General features: G+C 30.9%; 1 long non-coding RNA gene across 1 annotated transcript in view; it reads right to left on the reverse strand.

Annotated features, from left to right (window-relative positions):
• LOC111624511 overlaps positions 1-5,905 on the reverse strand; it is a 23,987-nt gene extending 18,082 nt beyond the window's left edge. Inside the window, exons 1-2 of the long non-coding RNA XR_002756583.1 lie at positions 5,722-5,905; positions 3,857-3,995 (exon numbers count right to left, since the gene is read on the reverse strand). This is a non-coding gene — a long non-coding RNA (uncharacterized LOC111624511). The remainder of the gene's footprint in view (positions 1-3,856; positions 3,996-5,721) is intronic.
• Positions 5,906-7,662: the final 1,757 nt, after the last annotated feature.

A 7,662-nucleotide genomic window follows, 5' to 3' on the forward strand; every position in this document is an offset into this window, starting at 1 on the left:
CTTACCAATTTTCAACCGAATATCAATATCTTGCTGCTTGTCTTCAGACACATCCATCCCACTAATATCAACTATTTTAATTAAAACATATGTTAACATAATTTTAAGGTATTCAGTAATAGTCGCAAAATGACAGTAAGAGGTTTTTTTCATCCAATATAACTTATGTTATGTTTTCAAAAATAATTGTGGATTTTACGTATTATGACACGTACGGTTTAAGAACTATAGGCAAATTTCTATCTATCCATAATTTTGCTATTATTTTTTAAGATTATAAATCAGTGGAAAATATCACTTTTTTCAGTTAATGTTATTGGGTGGATTTTATAAGATATGAGAACTATAAATTCTTTTGTTGGGTTGTTATGCAGGTCTCCTTATCGCTTAACATCAGAAATACAAAAATGATTTAATGTTTTTGTTAAATATTTAATCTGGGGGTCGATAAAAAGGCAAATATTCTATAAAGAGGTCGACTGGATAAAAAGTTTGGGGACCCCTAGTCTATATGTATATAAGAGTGGGCAAGGCCGCAACAGGGGATGCTAATATTTAATATTTGGCAAAAGCTATCAATGCAAATTATCTCATAGTGGGTGTGTGAAATAATTATACTTTCATACATGCAACCTACAAAATACTTCAGGAAATAAAACTAATGTGTCTTTTATTTTCTATATTTTTATATTTATTGTAGTTATATATATTTAGGTTTAAGTATTGATTTTACTGTATTATGTTATTTTTCTTCTTATTTTTTGAGTTATTATTTTTAAATTAGTTTGTAGTTGTCCGTTCTTTTTATGATTGGTTAATAGTCCTATCACAAAATTTAAAATGGGTGTTCTAGAACATCGGCATTTTTAAATGATGTATAGCATTCCATTGTACATTCTACTTGAATAAGATCAAAAACATTATAGTTATTAAATATTTTGCTTTGTTTTAAAGTTGTTGGAGTGTGTTCAGGTAATATAAATATATATTTTTATTTTTTAATGTTTTTCAATATTTTTTCAATTAACGTTTCCTTTTATGACACCAAATTCATTTGCCATTCATATTCCAGATACAAATTAGCCACTTTGGTAGTATATTTACTTATTAAATTTGAAACAGTGTCTTCCTATTTACTTTGTTTCCTTAGCACGATGAAGTACAACTGATTAGACACAAGGTGTGTATCAACCAATGAATAAATAAAGAATGTAAAAAACTGCCTTGTGTCTTATCAATTGCACTTGATCATGCTGAGGAAACAAAATATATTTACTAAGAAAATGTTCTTATCTGGCAATCAAAACAAAAAATTCTTATCATATTTTAAATTTCTTATAGTTTGTTCTATAATGCCTAATAGATGTGTCATTTCTCATTCCCTCTAGCAAAACACAGCAGACAACATTATACAATTTATCTTATTTACATCCGTTGATCTTGCAGACGTCAACAGAGACTGAGGAAGACATCCTATGGAACCTTAGGGACTTTACTGGACTCTCTCCTTGAGAATTGTGTCAACAGAGAATTAGAAACTTTTGTAAGAAAACCTTTAATAATTAATTAAACAGTAAAAAGCATGATAATCATGTCTCTGTAGCATTTCTTGTCCACACACAAGTGTCACAACCTCTAACTTGTCCCAACAATTACATACAGTCAGCAAGCCTTACAAATAGCTTGTCAAAATTTCAATTGTACTATTTAGATAATTTCTTTAAAATTGTCCCTAAAGAATTAAATAGTACTAAAAGGTAAAAATTTATAGAAAGTATTAATTATTATTTATACGAGGGCTGTTCAAAAAGTTTGCGGCCTTGCCTATATGCGGCGCTGCGATCAATTTAATTTTTGGCGGGAATAATTCAGCCATCCTTGCTAAAGATACGATACCAATTTCCGCTTGATTTGTTGTAAAGTTTTGCCACGACAGCTTAGCAGATAGTCAATGTGCATGTGCTTTGTCAAAAATGGAGAAGACGGAGACTCGTGCAGTCATAAAATACCTGACGAAAAAAGGGTTGACCGCATCTCAAATCAAAGCTGACATGGATGAAGTTTTGGGAGAGTCTGCTCCTTCGTAAACCACTGTGAAAAAATGGACAGCCCTTTTTAAATCTGGCAGAGAGAGTGTGAAACATGACCCTCGCAGCGGACAGCCATCAACTGCTGTCACTGAAAAAAATATCGACAAAGTTTATGATTTGGTGTTAGCATATCGCCGTTTGAAAACGTGTGAGATAGCTGAGACAACAGGCATCTCTGTCGACCGAGTGCACCACATCTAACCGAAGATTTGGGTATGACGACGGTCTCAGCAAGTTGGGTGCCGCATCTGCTGACCACTGAGCAAAGACGTGTTCGCACTTTGATGTCAAAAAAGTGTTTGGACTTCTACAAGAAAAACCCACGGGATTTCTTGCATCAGTTTGTGACTACTGACAAAACGTGGATCCATTACTACACTCCTGAAACAAAAGAACAGTCGAAGCAATGGAACACCCCAGTTCGCCACCACCAAAGAAGGCAAAAACAGTTCCATCAGCGGGGAAAGTGATGGCCTCGGTTTTTTGGGAATGCTAAAGGAATCATCTTTATTGACTACCTAGAAAGAGGAAAGACCATCAATGCTGTCTATTACTGTATACTTTTGGAAAAACTGAAGAAAGAAATGAAGAGGCCACACTTGAAGAAGAAGGTTCTGTTTCACCACGATAATGCCAGAATCACTGAACAAAAAATAAACGAACTTAGCTTCCAATTAGTTCCACATTCACCATACTCACCTGATTTGGCCCCCAGTGACTTCCACCTTTTTCCAAATTTAAAATAATTCTTGGTTGGAAAGAGATTCCACTCAAATGACAAAGTCATCTCTGAAGTAAACGAGTATTTTGCACACCTTCACAAATCGACCTATTGTAATGGCATAAAAAAGCTAGAACATCGCTGGAATAAGTGCATTGCTAACAGAGGAGACTACATTGAAAAATAAAAAAAGTTTTAACATTATTTTGTTTGTTGTTCTATTTGAGGCCGCAAACTTTCCGAACAGCCCTCATAGGTAATATTTATATAGTTTTTGTTAAAATGTTTGTGTTTGAGTGATTGTAATTCAATTATAGTTGTAACTTGTAATTTGTAAAAATTGTAACTGATTTAACAAAGATAAAATTCTCCTATTCCCCCTTGTAACAAGTTAAATCTTAAATACAATAAATTTATTATTATTATATTATTATTAATAGTAGCAAAATATATAACCAAATTTATTATGGCAAACATTTAGTTTATCATCATCCTTGCACTTTAAATATAGAAATTATAGCAATTTCTCAATGCCTAGTTGCTTTCCACCCACTCTATAAATTAAGATGTTATAATGTACAAATAGTTGTATATCAATAAATAAATATGTAATGTATATAAAGTATTTATATTGTTATATCTTTTGTAAACAATACAATTTTCATCTTTTCAAAACTCATTTAATAAAACAATCATTCTCAACTAATAACTTATTGGGTGCAACAATTATCCTATTACAAGAAGTTCAAAATCCGATGTTAGAGAAATTTTCCCAAATACAGTAATTTAAATATGATTAAAGTACTAATAAAAAAGTATGACTAAAAAATGAACAGTAAATAAATTCTTTCATAAATTATAATTTAATTCTTTATCTAATATTCTTTAACATAATTAATATTCTTCTTAAATAAAAATTTAAGAAGTTAAAATACTTCATGTTCCCTAAAATAATCTCTTAAATATAATTCTGAAGTATTTCTTTTATTTAAAAAAAAGATTCAAAGAATACAGTCTAGAAATTATAATCCACAAATTTTCTTACCGAATTGTTTTTATTCGTTTCATCTCGTCCATCAAGTTTCTTCAAAGCTAATTCAGCAGCATGCTTTTTTGCATCTTTTTTTGTTTTATCCCAGGCTTCAGCCAAAACAGTATTTCCGACAAGTGCCACTGCTTTAAATCTGAAAAATTAAGATAAAATTTATTTCTAGAATTAAAATAAATTTTTATTAATAGTAGTGCTTTATCATTTTAGGTATCACTGATGATTTATCATTTTAGGTATCAGCTATTTTGCATACTTTTTACAAATATTTAAATAAACTTATAATTATTATATGCATTCATAATTTAATTTTATGCTTTATTACATTAATAGATCTACACCTGGTAATTAAATATTACTAGATATACAAGTTATCCAAAATTCAATTAATTATATTTCTACTTTCAGGCTGTTATATATAACAGAGGAACAGTATGGTGAGCTGAAAAATGACCCCCACAAGATTTTTGCACTTTTGGACTTGGGGCCTTCAAACATCAAGAAGTGTAAAAAACATTTGAGGATTTTTTTGTATGTATAGATATGTTAGTGGGTGGGCGAAAGGCACAATTTTGTTCACCTTCTTTGAAGCTTAATAACGCCTGTGCTTTTTGTCAAATAATGCTGAAATTCTGTAGAAGGTTTGTGTATTAGGAAATTAATGCTATTAAAATTTTGGTGATTAAGAGTAAAGAGGGTGGGGAGATAAAGGGAGTCGTGTATCTCTAGTAGGGTCAGACTTAATGACGATTTTACTCGTTATTAGCATTTCCAATTTTTTATAAAATCCATCCCTACCCTCAAAATTAAGCTTTTTGCCATTTTGTAATAGTTAAAAATATGAAATGTTTTTTAATAAAATATGACAACAAATTAGCACCACCAAATATTGCCAGGAAAGCTAAGCAACTCATTGCTGGATTTTTTTGTAAGGATAGTTAAAATCAGTTTAAAAATATGTAATTTTACAACCTTCAAAAATGAAGGGTACTTCTAAGAAAATAATCACACTGAGCTTCTCATCAGTTTTTTTTTAATCATCAAAGAGATTTACTTATACTATCTTTATATGCATTTCAAACTGTATATTCTGATGGTTCCTTTCAGTAGGTGATACAGAAGCACAAAGTTAGTAACACAATTTGAACAGTAACATTCCAGAGTATCGAGATACTTTGATATTAAAATCAGTTTGAAACAACTGAATATAGTTTATTCACAATTCAGTCACACTCAATGAAACAACTGAATTTAACAACAATATATGTGATAATTTGTTGATGGTCAACTCAGTAACAAAAATTTTGAAAATTACATATAGAATATTTTAATCTGATACCATGACAGCAGATATTCTGGATTATAAAAATTTTTGGACTTAGTTGTTCAGGCATTAGTAGCTTTGTTCTTTTTATTCAATGATAATATTAATTATACTTATAAAACAAATTTTATTAATTTATGAAATTATTTTTTCCAAGGATGACAAATAATAACAACTATAGTATTGTATTAAAAATTTACAAACTAATATTTTATGTAATTGTTGAAAATTCCACACAACATACAGGATATAAACTGGAAAAAGTAACAAACATCCATCTTCTCTGATATAAATTCACCATTCTTACTTAAATATAAATGTATACTTCAGAACATTGAAAAACATGGTAGATGTAAATTTTTAGATTTCTCAGAATTGTAAGTTTCATAAACATATTCAAACAGTGAAAGTATAATAAATAAATTTTTGTTTTATATGAATGACTTCTTCCAATTAAATTTTGAATATTAAAAATATAAACGTGCAAAATTAAAATTTGAAATGATGATAAATTAAAGATATCTTCTTACTCACTTACTGGAAGTACTGACAAACACCAAAAAACCTTTTAAAATCCAGTAACCCAAATAAAATGTTTAATGAAATCAAACAAACACTTTCGACCTTAACCAAGATCTATTTCAGGTTTATAAACCAATGGAATTCCAAAATTGGAATGTGTAGAACTGAAAGTTTTAAAATATATTTTTAAACAATTTGGAATACATAACTCTTACAAAAATTATAAGTGCATGAATTCAAAATATACATAAGACAACATATATGCACAAATTATTTTCGGAACAAGCCTAAAAACAAATAATAAAAGTCAATTTGTGTCAGCACTGCCAGGTTTTTCATACAAGTATTTCCAGGCATATGATACAGTACTACTGTCCTTTAAATTGTTGCACTTACCATCAGGCCAGCCTTGTATATTTCTAAAGCTTCCAGAGTTCTAATATGATTGATTTAGAAGAGGCCTGGCCAACACGTGTCCTGTCATGTTAAATTGTGTGGCCTACTAAGCGATTTTATATATCTATTAAAACTTTTGTTTCTCGTTGTGTATACTAAAAAAATTAAATAAAATGAAAATTTGCACATGTCATTGTTATAATGTGCAAATGTGACTACAAACACCAGTTCTATATTTGGTACTTGTGAAACTTTGTCCCAGATGTTGGTGCCGGCCTGGCAAAAAACATCTCAACTAGTACCTGTATCCCCTCAAAACAAATTGACCCGACCGATTAGCCTACATTAAACAGACATGTGTTATCAACTCAGTCCATTTCATTATTTTAATGTTGTTAAGATTATTGCAAAGTTTAACCCATAGGATGAATTCAAAGAAAAGAAAAGTTGTTGATAAAAACAGGATATTCAATGATCGCTGGGAAAAAGACTATTTTTTCACAATTCAGAACTCAAAATTAACGTGTTTAATTTGCAGAGAGACGATCACTGTATTTATGAAATATAATGTTAAAAGGCATCATGAGACAAAACACATTGAATATGTAAATTATAGTAAAGAAATAAAATGTTTTAAGTTAACCACACTTAAATCACATCTGAAAGCCCAAGAAATAACATTTAGTTCATTTTTACAACAACCATCTACCATTGTCAAAGTAAGCTACTGCGGGTAGCCTCTGAGGTAGGACGAAGTCATATCTCCTTTTGATCAGCAACAATTGGTGAAAACTGCCCACTGCTCAGTGGATGGTATGTCTATGCTTTTCTATCCCGAAAAGTCAGGATTCTTTTGTCAGGTCGAGTGGAGGAGATGAGAGAGGTTGTCGGTAAGACATATGAATTAAAAACACTATTTAACAACAAAACAAGAATTTATTGGACATAACTTAGATAATCTATCTACATTGAAATTATCTCAAGTGTACACGCGGAAGTGGAGGGAAACGCGCCGAGAGAGAGTTTACAATATTTGCTGTCATACCTCTAGGTTGGTGATTACTGATGGACGTGCCCGAGGTGGACGTCTGTTTCTTTGGACAGCATTCACGGAAGGTGATGACAGCCCCCTCTTCTGTCGTCACCCCTCTTTTATATCGCACGTGACGTTATCGGTGTTTGCCAATTGCTGATTTTTTTATAAGTTCCCCGTGATTCATTTTCGTGTTCCTGAGAGATAGGAAATGGCTCCAGGGAAAGGAAATGGGAACACCCTCCTTCAAAAAATTTCAAAAAAGGGAAAAATGGAGCATTTCTTTGTTTAAATAAATGTTCTGAAATTCTAAATTTGTTGTTTAATTTTATTTTATTTGGTCTGACCCTCAACACTATTCTCTATTGCCATGTTGATTGCAAAGAAAATAAAACCATTTTCTGATGGTAAACTGATTAAAGATTTATGGAAGCAGTCGTAAAAGATGTTTTGCCCGATAAAAGCAAGTTATTTCAAGTATCAGTCTTTTACATCAAACTATATCTTGTTGCATTGATGACATTTCAG

This window comes from Centruroides sculpturatus, unplaced genomic scaffold (genome assembly GCF_000671375.1).
Source record: "Centruroides sculpturatus isolate CEXI.00-Female unplaced genomic scaffold, Cexi_2.0 scaffold256, whole genome shotgun sequence".
Classification (NCBI taxonomy): Eukaryota; Metazoa; Arthropoda; class Arachnida; order Scorpiones; family Buthidae; genus Centruroides; species Centruroides sculpturatus.